Source organism: Gymnodraco acuticeps, unplaced genomic scaffold, assembly GCF_902827175.1.
Source record: "Gymnodraco acuticeps unplaced genomic scaffold, fGymAcu1.1, whole genome shotgun sequence".
NCBI classification, from domain to species: domain Eukaryota; kingdom Metazoa; phylum Chordata; class Actinopteri; order Perciformes; family Bathydraconidae; genus Gymnodraco; species Gymnodraco acuticeps.
In genome coordinates, this window is record NW_022990171.1 from 1 (window position 1) to 15,600 (window position 15,600).

Consider the following 15,600-nt stretch of genomic DNA (forward strand, 5'->3'; position numbering starts at 1 on the left):
GACATTAGTATAGAAAGTTAAAGCTAACTTACATTAGTCTAGAGAAAGTAAAGTCTAACTGACATTAGTCTAGAGAAAGTCTAACTTACATTAGTCTAGAGAAGGTAAAGTCTAACTTACATTAGTCTAGAGAAAGTCTAACTTACATTAGTCTAGAGAAAGTAAAGTCTAACTTACATTAGTTTAGAGAAAGTCTAACTGACATTAGTCTAGAGAAAGTCTAACTTACATTAGTCTAGAGAAAGTCTAACTTACATTAGTTTAGAGAAAGTAAAGTCTAACTTACATTAGTCTAGAGAAAAGTCTAACTTACATTAGTTTAGAGAAAGTAAAGTCTCAACTTACATTAGTCTAGAGAAAGTAAAGTCTAACTTACATTAGTCTAGAGAAAGTAAAGTCTAACTTACATTAGTCTAGAGAAAGTCTAACTTACATTAGTCTAGAGAAAGTAAAGTCTAACTTACATTAGTTTAGAGAAAGTCTAACTGACATTAGTATAGAGAAAGTAAAGTCTAACTTACATTAGTCTAGAGAAAGTCTAACTTACATTAGTCTAGAGAAAGTAAAGTCTAACTGACATTAGTCTAGAGAAAGTCTAACTTACATTAGTCTTAGAGAAAGTTAAGAGTCTAACTTACATTAGTCAGAGAAAGTCTAACTACATAGTCTAGAGAAAGTAAAAGTCTAACTTACATTAGTTTAGAGAAATGTCTAACTGACCCATTAGTCTCGAGAAAGTCTAACTTACATTAGTCTAGAGAAAGTCTAACTTACATTAGTTTAGAGAAAAGTAAAGTCTAACTTACAATTAGTCTAGAGAAAGTCCTAACTTACATTAGTTTAGAGAAAGTAAAGTCTAACTTACATTAGTCTAGAGAAAGCAAAGTCTAACTTACATTAGTTTAGAGAAAGTAAAGTCTAACTTACATTAGTCTAGAGAAAGTCTAACTTACATTAGTTTAGAGAAAGTAAAGTCTTACTTACATTAGTCTAGAGAAAGTAAAGTCTAACTTACATTAGTCTAGAGAAAGTAAAGTCTAACTTACATTAGTTTAGAGAAAGTCTAACTTACATTAGTCTAGAGAAAGTCTAACTTATATTAGTCTAGAGAAAGTCTAACTTACATTAGTCTAGAGAAAGTAAAGTCTAACTTACATTAGTCTAGAGAAAGTAAAGTCTAACTTACATTAGTCTAGAGAAAGTAAAGTCTAACTTACATTAGTCTAGAGAAAGTAAAGTCTAACTTACATTAGTCTAGAGAAAGTAAAGTATAACTTACATTAGTCTAGAGAAAGTAAAGTCTAACTTACATTAGTCTAGAGAAAGTAAAGTCTAACTTACATTAGTTTAGAGAAAGTAAAGTCTAACTTACATTAGTCTAGAGAAAGTAAAGTATAACTTACATTAGTCTAGAGAAAGTAAAGTCTAACTTACATTAGTCTAGAGAAAGTGTAACTTACATTAGTTTAGAGAAAGTAAAGTGTAACTTACATTAGTTTAGAGAAAGTAAAGTCTAACTTACATTAGTTTAGAGAAAGTCTAACTGACATTAGTCTAGAGAAAGTCTAACTTATATTAGTTTAGAGAAAGTCTAACTGACATTAGTCTAGAGAAATTCTAACTTACATTAGTCTAGAGAATGTCTAACTTACATTAGTCTAGAGAAAGTAAAGTCTAACTGACATTAGTCTAGAGAAAGTCTAACTTACATTAGTCTAGAGAAAGTAAAGTCTAACTGACATTAGTCTAGAGAAAGTGAAGTCTAACTTACATTAGTCTAGAGAAAGTCTAACTGACATTAGTCTAGAGAAAGTGAAGTCTAACTTACATTAGTTTAGAGAAAGTCTAACTTACATTAGTTTAGAGAAAGTCTAACTTACATTAGTTTAGAGAAAGTCTAACTTAAATTAGTCTAGAGAAAGTAAAGTCTAACTGACATTAGTCTAGAGAAAGTCTAACTTACATTAGTCTAGAGAAAGTAAAGTCTAACTGACATTAGTCTAGAGAAAGTCTAACTTACATTAGTCTAGAGAAAGTCTAACTTACATTAGTCTAGAGAAAGTAAAGTCTAACTTACATTAGTTTAGAGAAAGTCTAACTTACATTAGTTTAGAGAAAGTAAAGTCTAACTTACATTAGTCTAGAGAAAGTCTAACTTACATTAGTCTAGAGAAAGTAAAGTCTAACTGACATTAGTCTAGAGAAAGTCTAACTTACATTAGTTTAGAGAAAGTAAAGTATAACTTACATTAGTCTAGATAAAGTAAAGTCTAACTTACATTAGTTTAGAGAAAGTCTAACTTACATTAGTTTAGAGAAAGTAAAGTCTAACTGACATTAGTCTAGAGAAAGTCTAACTTACATTAGTCTAGAGAAAGTAAAGTCTAACTTACATTAGTTTAGAGAAAGTCTAACTTACATTAGTTTAGAGAAAGTAAAGTCTAACTTACATTAGTCTAGAGAAAGTCTAACTTACATTAGTCTAGAGAAAGTCTAACTGACATTAGTCTAGAGAAAGTCTAACTTACATTAGTTTAGAGAAAGTCTAACTTACATTAGTTTAGAGAAAGTCTAACTTACATTAGTCTAGAGAAAGTCTAACTTACATTAGTCTAGAGAAAGTAAAGTCTAACTTACATTAGTTTAGAGAAAGTCTAACTTACATTAGTTTAGAGAAAGTAAAGTCTAACTTACATTAGTCTAGAGAAAGTAAAGTCTAACTGACATTAGTCTAGAGAAAGTCTAACTTACATTAGTTTAGAGAAAGTAAAGTCTAACTTACATTAGTCTAGAGAAAGTAAAGTCTAACTGACATTAGTCTAGAGAAAGTCTAACTTACATTAGTTTAGAGAAAGTAAAGTCTAACTTACATTAGTTTAGAGAAAGTCTAACTTACATTAGTCTAGAAGTGAAGAGCCTCTCCTCAGTCAGGAGATAAAGTAGTCCCTCTCTCTGAGCGACACCCGGCGCTCTCACAGCTCTTCAGTTATAAGCGTTAAAAAGCATCTGCAGTCAATAAGTCACCAGCTGACCCTCAATCATTAACCCCCCCCCTGCAGGCCTTCCACCAGAATCCTCGTTCCAAGCGCTCCCTCCTGAACACCATCAACAACATGTTAGTTTCATTCACAGGAACCCCTGTCCCCCCCCAGGCAGGGAGGAGGCGGTGTCAGGTTGCAGAAAAGAAGCGCTCCCTGAACAGACCAGTATAACCGCTCAGGAGTTATCTCCACCCCCCCTCCCTCCAACTCCTCTCAGACAGCAGGGTATTTCTGTCTGAGACTCAATGACAGAGACACCAGGAGCCAAAACAGGGTCAAGACCGGGGTCAACCGGGGTCAACCAGGGCCAAAACCTGGACCAAGTCAGGGGTCAAGCAGGACCTTAGTCAACAAGACCAGGGTCAACAGAACCAGGGTCAACAGGACCAGGGTCAACAGAACCAGGGTCAACAGAACCAGGGTCAACAGGACCAGGGTCAACAGAACCAGGGTCAACAGAACCAGTTAGAGCCACAACGTTATTATTTCTATTCATAATTTGATAAATGATTTAATGATGGAAAATGATTTGTGTTGCCATGGTGAATATGTTTTGAGGAAATGATTGTTAATTTTATATCGTAAATCTGATCTGTGTCCTTGTACCTTACGGTGTGTATTTAAGTGAGGTAATTGAGGACAGCCGGCGTGCTCGGAGACCTGATGAGACGGGGAGCGGAACAGTTTTTCCACCGCAAATTGTAAACAGAGATTAGTGTTGCAAATTGGACTGCAAAGTATAGTTTATATAGGAAAGCATACCGCCGAAATATTGATTTAGATTTGTTATTTTGAGACTATTTAAGTCAATACTTTTTTGTTAATAAATTACATTTTTTGACTGAAAAGCTTCGGCTGCTTATTGTCTTGGATTGCGTGTCATCAGCCCCGCTCTATAGTGGCAAAAGGAAACCTTGATGCCATTACATCAAGTCGAAACACTCCGTAAGGAAGAGACACACCGTTTAGATCCCCGGGAAAGAGGGACACACCGGAGCGGACAGACTGGGCCGGTCGTGAGTAAATAAAGGGAATAAATCCGTGTAGCATTGATTGGAATGTTGGACGTGTTAAAGTCTAAAAGGAAATCATAACGGCGATGCTCACATTGGAGGAGGATTGTAAATACCTGTGGATCGTCTGTGAAAAGAATGTGATTGAATTTGTTTGTGCAACAAAGGAAGCCAGTAGGCGTGCTCTGTGAGACTCATTAAAGGAGCGCAACGTCTTTCACGCACGGCCCAAAAACAAACAAATAAATAATGTCGGACGATCCCAGGACTTCTGCTGACGCAGAAACATTGTTAAAATCCCTCAAAGCCTCCCGCAGTGGAACATTAGGAGCATGCACAAGGAACATGAAATGAAGGCCTTGCTTGTGGAGGATGGGAATGAAGCTTTGAAGATGTTCAAACTAAATATAAATGACTTGTGCAGTGTTCATGGATCTGTACAGCAGCTTTTATCAGAGGAAGAGAGAGAGGAGGATCATGTGGACTGGTTTGAGCCAAAAAGGACACATTTTGAATATTGTATGAAAGATGTGGATGTGTGGGAAAGAGAAAGAATTGCACAATTAAAGATTCATCCCCATGACAGCATCTCTAATGTTTCACACAAGGAGCTCAAAAACCTCTTCAGTCTCCTCAGCATGTAGAAGAGCGTCTGCTGGAAGGCTGCCCTGCTAGCCAGAGCAGCTGGGTTAAAGGACAAACATGCACTGCTATTACAACAAGCAACACTAACAGCTGAACTGGAACAAATGGAACTGGACACAGAAATGGCAGCATCTGCTGCTAAAATAAAGGTTCTGCAAAGCATTGACGGGGAGGAAACATGGAGGATCAAATTCAAGATGGAATGAATGCTTATCTGGAGGAAAGCAAAGAAAGAAGCACAGACACTTTGGATCCTGAAAGCTCAGCCCATTGGGTGCAGTGCCTGAAACACCACTTCAGAGGACTGTCAGTAATCTCCGCCGCCCTCAGCAACCCACAACACAGTTTATACCTTTCAAAATGCCCACAATGCATAGCTCCACCCAACGCAATGAAACCCATGATAACCTGGACACTGTTATACAGAGACAGAGAGATATTGCTGACCTCATCATTATGCAGCAGAAACTTACCTTGTTACCAACAATGGAGATAAAAGTGTTCGATGGTGATCCACTTGAATATCAGTCCTTTATGCTTTCGAACACCTTATTGAGGATAAAACAGCTAGCAGTCATGACAGGCTCTACTTTCTCGACCAGTACACTTCCGGCCAGCCCAAAGATCTCGTTCGCAGCTGCCTGCATATGGATACCCACAGAGGTTACACAGAAGCCAAACAGCTATTAAAGGAGCACTTTGGGGACGAGATCAAAGTAACCAGCACTTATTTGGAAAAGGCAATGAACTGGACATCAATTAGACCGGATGATGGCAAAGCACTTCAGGCATATGCAAAGTATTTAAGAGGATGCTGCAATGCTATGCAAGATTTAAAGTACATGGATGAACTAGATATTCCTTCCAATCTAAGATCAATAATATCTAAACTCCCTTACAAACTGCGAGAAACATGGCGGACAGTGGCTTATGAGATATTACAGAGAACAAAGGAGAGACCTAGATTTCATTACCTTGTGGAGCTTATTGGAAAACAAGCTAAAATACTCCTGGACCCATTATTTGGGGATATACAGGATCGCCACATCTCTAGCCCAAGGATGGCCACTAGGAGCCAACCCATGAGCCACAGAACACCTAGAGGTAGAGGCAGCAGCTTCACCACCATCATCGCAGCAGCATGTGATCAGGAGAGCAGCACCGTCAAACACAGAGCAGCGGGGCACCTTCAAACAGCCACAAGGGGGCAGTCCTGCCTCTTCTTGTTACTTTTGTAAAGGCAAGCACGTGCTGACTGATTGCCATCAGTTCAAACATCATCCACACAAGGAAAAGGTTGACTTTTTGAAGATGAATGGTTATTGTTTTGGATGTTTGATGAGGGGTCATATGAGCAGGAACTGTAGGAAAAGGCTGACATGTCAAAAGAGTCACCCAACAATACTTCACATTGACAGTCCACTTCTACAAAAGCCTCCCCCTACTGAAACAAAAGGAGCTTGGGTCAACAGTGCACTTGTCTCGGCTGGTAAAGCTACTGGGGCCGGTAGGGATTGTGCCCTAGCCATAGTGCCTGTTCGAGTCAAGGTTCACAAAGGAGATAAGTTTATCTCAACCTATGCTTTTCTTGATCCCGGCAGTTCAGCGTCATTCTGCACAGAGAATCTAATGAGACAGCTGAATCCCAAAGCACGAAAAACGACAGTCGTTCTACGAACAATGGGTCAGGAACGACTTGTAAAGAGTTACGAACTCAAAGGATTGGAGATAGGACATTTAGATGGCAGTACTTACATTGACCTACCTCAGGTGTACACGCAGAGTAAGATTCCTGTCTCAAAAGAAAATGTGCCTACCCAAAAGGATCTGGAAAGATGGCCTTATCTAAGTGACATACAGCTGAGAGAAATTGATGCTGACATAGAGCTTCTAACAGGAGTTGATGTTCCTAAGGCAATGGAACCTTGGGACATAATAAGAAGTCAAGGAAATGGACCATATGCAGTCAGGACAGTGTTTGGACGGGTGGTAAATGGACCACTCAACGCTTGTACTGCTGTGGAATCCGGACCTGTGGTCACAATGGTCAACAGAATATCAGTAGCCAACCTGAATGATCTCCTCACACAATACAATCAGGACTTCTCGGAAAAAGATTATGAAGAGAAGAAGGAAATGTCAGGTGAAGACAAAAGGTTCATGGAGATAGCATCAAGCTCAGTAGCACTCAAGGATGGACACTATCACCTACCCTTGCCTTTTCGAAAAAAAGGACATAGTTATGCCTGACAACTACGAAATGGTAAAACAACGTACTCTAAATCTCCTAAAGAGGTTTAAGAGGGATGCAGAAAATGCCATGGAATACAAAACATTCATGGAGGATGTGTTAAAAAGGGGTTATGCAGAGTGTTACGTGTTTGTGTGGTCGTGTGGGTGTTTTTCTCTCTCTCCCTCTGACTCCCCAGGTGCAGCCTTGATTGTCCCCAGGTGCAGCCTCTCCCCAGGTGCTCCCAATCCTCAATCAGGGCCTCCATATAGGACAGGAGGAAGGTTGCTGCTCTCTCTCTCCTTCTCATCTGGCTGCATGTGTGCAGCATGTCTCTGTGTGAGACCCAGCATAGTTGTGTGTTGTTTAACTGTAAGTTTGTTTTGTAATTGAGCTGGTGAGCCGCCTTACTTATTCACCAATTAAAACCTCACTTAAACTCCTTCAGCATTCAGTTTCCTCTCCTTTTTCTCTCGTCCGGCTATCTTGTGTGTCGCTACTTCCCTTGGTACCCCTAGCTCTACAAGGGAACGTAACATGGGGGCTCGTCCAATCTTTGAGACAAAGAGTGAGTATTTGGTTGTTGGTTAGTGTTGATATTGTGTTTGGTGGTGAACAGTAGAGTATATAAGTGTAGAATTGGCTGTGAAAGTATTTACTGTTGAACATCTTCCTCAGTTTAGACAGGGGAGTGTCTAGCTGGACTGAATCAGTCCTTCCTTCAGGCACTCATTTTTTTATTTTGCCTTTTTTATTTTCGGGGTAATCCTGGGTGGGGATTTATTCCCTGGTGGGGGCAGGCGATTCAGGGTTTCGGCCGCTGATGTTTGCCTTTAAAGTCGCCTCGAGCCCGGCACGCCCCAGAAGATAGTTAGGTAAGTTTGGTAGGCAGGATCTGGGGAAGTTTGTAAATAAATAAATAATAATATTGTAAGTAGCCGTTGCTGAGGATGGTTTTTGTGTTGGAGCAGGTTCTGGCCAGTCCTACTGTGGGTCAGCTAGACGGGTGTAGGAAGGTTGATTTGCGGTTAGTTGCTGACCATTATCATGTTTCTGTCTCCTCGGCTCTGGTAAAAAGTGAATTCAAGGCTACTTTGATAACTGGACTAGTTGAACAGGGGGTTTTGAGGCGGCCTGCTTTAGTGGAATCTCCTGGCACGGTGGTTCAGAGTGCTACGGAACAGGCAAACATTTTCACCACACCTCAGTTTGACTCGGTTTCGGCAGGATCCTCACCTACGGGGTCTAAATTAGATGCCAGGGTAAAAGTGCGTATGGCTCGTCTCCAGTGTGAGAGGGAGGAGCGAGATAGGGATTGTCAGCTCAGGAGGGAGCTGGAGATCAGGAAGCAGGAGCAAGAGCTGGAGATCAGGAAGCAGGAGCTGGAGCTGGAGATCAGGAAGCTGGAGATCAGGAAGCAGGAGCAAGAGCTGGAGATCAGGAAGCAGGAGCAAGAGCTGGAGATCAGGAAGCAGGAGCTGGAGCTGGAAATCAGGAAGTTGGAGCTGGAGCTGGAGCTGGAGATCAGGAAGCAGGAGCTGGAGATCAGGAAGTTGGAGTTGGAGGCAGACACTGCTGTCCGGATGCGTCAGCTAGAGCTCCAAGCAGCTGTGATGGGTGATCCCGCAGTTACACCTTCTGGTCCTGCTGCCTCCTTTGACGTGAGCAGGCATATTTATTTGGTCCCTGTGTTTCGTGAATCAGAGGTGGAAGTCTATTTTGGTGCATTTGAGCGCATTGCTGCTGCTCTGCACTGGCCAGAAGACGTGTGGGCTATTCTGTTACAGTGCAAGCTAGTCGGCAAGGCTCAAGAGGCTTGCTCTTCTCTTTCTGTCGAGGACAGTTTGGTGTATGAGAAGGTGAAAAGTGCTATTCTCAGGGCATATGAGCTTGTGCCTGAGGCCTACAGGCAGCGTTTTCGCGGCATGAAGAAAGCTTCTGGCCAAACGTACGTGGACTTCGCGAGGGAGAAGAAAGCCCTCTTTGACAGGTGGTGTAGAGCGTGTAGAGCTGATGACATTGCTTCAGTGTGCGAGCTAATGATGTTAGAGGAGTTTAAACACTGTGTACCGGAGCGTACGGTAGTCTACCTGAATGAGCAGAAAGTGACTACCCTTCAGCAGGCTGCCACTCTGGCAGACGAGTTTGCGCTGATACACAAGAGCGTTTTTTTTCAGCGGGACACTTATCATAGAGCTCCTGACAATTACGTTCCCTGTGCCAGTGTTCCATTGTTAGGTCCCAGGATAAACAGAGCTTGTTATTTTTGTCTGGACACAGGTCATATGATAGCAGACTGTGCAGCTTGGAAGAGAAAGCAGACAGTGGATGGCAGGCGCCCAGAGGGGGTGGGTTTGGTTACAGCAGTGTGTCCTAGTGGACGGGCCACTGTTAACAAAGGGCCTGATGAGTGCTTGAAACCTAAAGTGTATCCTCAGGGCAGTTATCCTCACTGTAGGGCTCGTAACAGACGTGTCACACATGCTCAGTCCGTTTCTCTCCCAGGTCCCAACACTAGGAGATTGTGTTTCTTTTGTCTTGACCCTGGTCATTTGGCGGCGGAGTGTGATGCTTGGAAGCAGCAGGTGGCAGCTTCCACGCATCCAATGGTATGCTGGTGAACTGGGTGGTGGGTGTTGTTGGTAACTGTGACCAAACACTTGTTTGGTTTTATGGGGGGAAGTGTTACGTGTTTGTGTGGTCGTGTGGGTGTTTTTCTCTCTCTCCCTCTGACTCCCCAGGTGCAGCCTTGATTGTCCCCAGGTGCAGCCTCTCCCCAGGTGCTCCCAATCCTCAATCAGGGCCTCCATATAGGACAGGAGGAAGGTTGCTGCTCTCTCTCTCCTTCTCATCTGGCTGCATGTGTGCAGCATGTCTCTGTGTGAGACCCAGCATAGTTGTGTGTTGTTTACTGTAAGTTTGTTTTGTAATTGAGCTGGTGAGCCGCCTTACTTATTTACCAATTAAAACCTCACTTAAACTCCTTCAGCATTCAGTTTCCTCTCCTTTTTCTCTCGTCCGGCTATCTTGTGTGTCGCTACTTCCCTTGGTACCCCTAGCTCTACAAGGGAACGTAACACAGAGAGAGTGCCATCAGAACAGCTTAACAGGAATGATGGACAGATATGGTACATACCTCACCACGGTGTTTACCATCAACAAAAGCGCAAACTTAGAGTTGTGTTTGACTGCACTGCATCATGCAAAGGCACATCTCTTAACAAGGAACTTCTCCAAGGTCCAGACCTGGCGAACACTCTCATTGGAGTTCTGCTTAGATTCCGCCAAGAACAAATTGCTTTCATGGGGGACATCGAGGCAATGTTCTATCAAGTGCAAGTCCAGAGAGAGCACAAAGACTTCCTTAGGTTTCTGTGGTGGCCAGATGGAGACACTGAAAATTCATTGGAGGCATATAGAATGAAGGTCCACCTCTTTGGCGCTGTGTCCTCACCTAGCATTGCTAACTATGCTCTCAGACAAGTGGCAGAAGACAACAGCTTCAAGTACGACGAAGAGGTAACTGAAACAATCAATTCCAACTTTTACGTTGACGATTGCCTCAAATCCGTGGCCACAGTTGAACAAGCTATTAAGCTTATCAGAGACCTCAGAGACGCATGCGCCAAAGGAGGTTTCTCATTGACCAAATGGGTCTGTAACAACCGTGAAGTGCTTGCAAGTATACCTGAGCATCACAGAGCAAAGCTATTCAAGGATCTGGACTTTGACAGGGAAAACCTGCCAATTGAAAGAGCACTTGGAATCCAATGGGATACAGAGAAAGACTCCTTCATATTCAAAGTCAATATCAAAAACAGAGCTCTTACCAGGAGAGGGATCCTCTCTACAGTCAGTTCCATCTACGACCCGTTAGGATTCCTCTCCCCATGTATCCTTAAAGCCAGGCAGATCCTCCAAGAGCTATGCAGGATAAAGTGGATGGGATGAAACCATCCCAGAAGAATACTCAAAACAATGGCAGAAATGGATCACAGAGTTGGAACAGCTTAGCAGATTTCAAGTACACAGGTGTATGAAACCTGAGAACTTTGGACCAATCAGGACTGCAGAGCTTCATCACAAGGAAGCATATTAGGTCCGTTACTGTTCCTAATTTATGTAAATGACATGTCATCAGCATGTGACTGCAACTTGTTCCTGTTCGCGGACGACTCAGCCCTGCTGGTCTCTGACAGGAGCAGATTGCAGGTTGAAAAAACCCTCAGCTCCGAGCTCGGCAGAATCTGCACCTGGCTCGCCGATAATAAATTATCATTACACCTGGGTAAAACAGAGTCCATTCTCTTCGGTTCGAAACATAATCTCAGCAAATCCGACGACTTCTCAGTTGCAGTGGGCGACATTATTGTCACAAGTAAGAAGGAAATTACATACCTAGGATCTATTCTTGAGGCAAACCTCTCCTGTGACAAAATGGCATCCAATGTAATAAAAAAAGTCAATCAAAGAACTAGATTCCTATACCGGATCTCCTCTCTGGTAAACAAGAACACCCTGAAGACTCTGGCAGGAGCACTCATTCAAGGGTACTATGACTATGCTTGCATGTCATGGTACCATAGCACCTCCAAGGCGCTAAAAATAAAACTTCAGACATTGCAAAATAAACTGGTCAGACTACTGCTTGACCTTTCATCTAGAACCCACCTCACCTCTGCCCACTTTGACAACCTAGGATGGCTTAGAGTAGACGACAGAGTACAGCTACTTGCAATGGGCCTGGTCTACAAGATCCACTACACCTCTATGGTACCCATGTACATGTCAAAACTCTTCCCAAAGGTCAAGGAATACCATGATCATAACACCAGAGGGAGCTCCACAAATCATGTGAAACCCAGATTTGGCACAAAAAAGGGGGAATACACGTTTCGCAATGATGCCACATCAAGGTGGAACGCTCTTCCCACAACTGTAAAGGAAAGTAAAACTATACTTACCTTCAAAACCTCTCTTAAAGAGCACCTTCGGGGGAGAGCATTGCAAAACTGGCCCCGGTAATGGTACAAATCTCAACCTGTCGTTCAATGGACAGCTTCCCCCCCCCCATCTATGTATATACTCGCATTTTAGACTCTGTTACTAACTGTATATCTGTAGACTTGGTATGTCTTAAATGTCCGGTTAGGATGTATTAGAACGAAATCTAAAATGTAAATTGTAAACAAGCAATCTGTATGTAAAAAAACACCTGTATGTAAATTGTAAATAAGCCATCTGTATGTCAAATATGTCTTAAATGACATGATGAATTGGAAATGGGGGACCCTGATGTAAACAAGACGAAAGTCTTTCTCTGGTCTGCATCCCCTTAACAATTGTATGTTTTGAGCTGTACTGTACTGTACCCAATATACAAGCTGTTAATACACTTTTCAATCAATCAATCAATCAATCAATCAATCAATCAATCAATCACTTCTGTGACGCAAGCGAAAAAGGTTACGGCACCACCAGCTATCTTCGCTTTACAAACGGTATGGGAAGGGTCCATGTTGCATTTACTTTGGGAAAATCCAGAGTGACTCCACTCAAACAGATCACTATTCCCAGATTGGAGCTTACTGCAGCAACACTTGCAGTAAAGGTGGACAGGATGTTGAAAAGGGAGCTTAAAGTGGACCTCAACGACTCAACCTTCTGGACAGATAGCACCTCTGTCCTCGGATACATCAGCAACCAGACTAAACGATATCACACATTTGTGGCAAACAGAGTTTCAGTGATCAAGGACCTGTCTCAGGAGAAGCAGTGGAGGCATGTGAGCTCCATAGACAACCCTGCCGACGACGCATCCCGTGGGCTGCATGTAGAAGACTTTCTAAAGACATCAAGGTGGATAACAGGACCTCAGTATCTGGAAAAGGAGCCATGGCCAAAAACACCTAAGAACCTGGGCCTCATTCCATCAGAGGACCCAGAGGTTAGAAAGGACGTAGCAGTTAAGAGTTTGAGTGTCCACGAAACCAACCCAACCAGCAAACTGTTTGAGTATTACTCATCATGGAGCAGACTGCAGAGAGGGGTTGCTTGGATACTTAAATTAAGGGGAATTCTTCTTCTGCTAAATCAAAGAAGGAAATCTGCAAAGGCTGACCTTGCCCCAGATGGGACTCTTTTGAAATCCTTAAAGGACAAAATGAACACGCTAAAGTTGACATTTGGATCACAACATCTGTCTGTGGAGGACATTAGAGAAGCTGAAAGGTCAATACTTCACTCTGAGCAAAGACGTCACTTCTCTCAGGAACTTGCACTTTTGGAGAAGGGAAGGCAAGTAAGAGCAAGCAGCTCTATCAGGAAGCTGGACCCAATCTTAGTTGAAGGCGTGCTAAGAGTGGGAGGACGAATAAGCAAATCAGCAATGCCAATGGATCTGAAGAACCCCATTATCCTGCCCAGAGACTCTACTGTATCCAAACTGATCCTGGGCCACATCCATCAGCAGATTGGACACTCGGGGAGAAGCCACATGCTCTCAAGACTGAATCAAAGATTCTGGTTGCCTCGTGCTAACTCGGCAGCCAGAAAGATAACCAGAGCCTGTGTTCCGTTCTAAAAGAACAGAGATTGGATGATGAGACTCTACAGACAGCTTTGTGCGAAGTTGAGAGCATCATGAATGACAGACCATTGACTACAGTTTCAAGTGACCCAAACGATCTCGAACCCCTCACGCCAAATCACCTCCTTCTGCTAAAGACAAAACCAATTATGCCACCTGGACTCTTTCACAAGGAGGACTTGTACTCACGGAGGAGATGGAGACAGGCACAATACCTCGCAGATCTCTTCTGGAGGAGATGGATAAGAGAATATCTCCCAACCATGCAACAGCGAGTCAAATGGCACAACCCCAAACGGAACCTTCGCCCCAATGATCTCGTCGTCATCGTGGATAACACGGCACCAAGAAATTCCTGGCAACTGGGCCGGGTGATAAAGACACTGTCAGGGTCCAAAGGGCTTGTCCGAAGTGTCTTGGTGAAAACCAAGGGTAGCACCTTACAGCGACCAATAGACCTATCGCTAAACCACGCCCCAAATAGAATTTGTCCAATCATATCACAGCAAAAATCCCTCCTGGCAGAAAACTCGGACATCACCAGAAAAGCCGTTTGTGGGGCGCATCAAACCAAAACCAGACGTCTGTGATCGAAACCACTGTGAAGAGTTCAGTTTCTATGTTTATTATCTAGCTAATATCTGATGGTGAAACGCTGTGCGTGGGGTACCTGTAATTCGGACACCAGGTACCCTAAAAGACTGGATGGAGGATTATATTTCGTACCTTTTCCGAAGCCCAAAAGAAAACTCAACAAATGCAAGCGGTGGATTATGCTGTGTCGTCAACCACATAGCACATACACAACTGAATGTGAAGACAATTACCAAGGACACTTATTATTGCTCAAAGGTAAGGTCAATTCATAAAGACATAATATTTGACGGCATGTATTAGAAACGTAGACCAAACTATTAGTTTGCTAACGATTGACTTTGACTGCCAACTAGCTAGCGTATATCCAGCCCAGCTAACTAACGTTAGCTGCCAACTTGTTAGCCAGCTAACTAGCTACAGTGTTATCAACATCAACGTTTTCTGTCTGACTTTTCGTCCTCGCTAGTTAGCTGGTGTTTTTAGCTAACTGTCTTTTCACCTCAAAGCACTTCAGAGATGGGAAGCCAACTCTGGAATATCCAGATCCCATCCGGGCTCTCGTGTGTGCTGCTCCGAAAAGACACAGACCCTCAACCAAAAAAAGGTAACGTAACAGTCAGCCAGGTGCATAACAGTGAACATGATGACCAACAAGGACAGTTATAGTTATAGATTTAATGTAGTGACCACCACTGCTAACATTGACTTGAACTCCCCCCGCGGCCATTGTCAACAGTCATTCACGGTCGGCTTTGTTTGTCCGAGTTTTCAAAGGGGGCGTGGCTTAGCGATAGGTCTATTGACAAGCTCTGTCTGCTCCTGGAAGCAGTTGATTGACAAGGTGTCATGTGCTAGTAACCTCTGACACCCAGTATCACACACACACATGCCCCCCCCTTTTCCTCTTGAACTCATGCAAACACACCTAACACAAACATTGGACTATGAACTATGACAATGATTGTATATTGGTGACAGTTACATTTTGAGTAACTGCTTGTTTTGGCTCTATTATAATGTATTAATTGTTTTGCTACTGCGTCAACAATTAGGGGCCGGTGTGTTAGAGCCACAACGTTATTATTTCGATTCATAATTTGATAAATGATTTAATGATGGAAAATGATTTATATTGCCATGGTGAATATGTTTTGAGGAAATGATTGTTAATTTTATATCGTAAATATGATCTGTGTCCTTGTACCTTCCGGTGTGTATTTAAGTGAGGTAATTGAGGACAGCCGGCGTGCTCGGAGACCTGATGAGACGGGGAGCGGAACAGTTTTTCCACCGCAAATTGTAAACAGAGATTAGTGTTGCAAATTGGACTGCAAAGTATAGTTTATATAGGAAAGCATACCGCCGAAATATTGATTTAGATTTGTTATTTTGAGACTATTTAAGTCAATACTTTTTTGTTAATAAATTACATTTTTTGACTGAAAAGCTTCGGCTGCTTATTGTCTTGGATTGCGTGTCGTCAGC

At 42.6% G+C, this 15,600-nt stretch overlaps 1 long non-coding RNA gene across 1 annotated transcript; it reads left to right on the forward strand.

Annotated features, from left to right (window-relative positions):
• The first annotated feature begins 13,289 nt into the window (after positions 1-13,289).
• Positions 13,290-15,553, forward strand: LOC117547116. Its single transcript, XR_004569119.1, has 3 exons — positions 13,290-14,370; positions 14,622-14,719; positions 15,339-15,553. It is a non-coding gene; the product is annotated as an uncharacterized LOC117547116 (long non-coding RNA).
• The last annotated feature ends 47 nt before the right edge of the window (positions 15,554-15,600 follow it).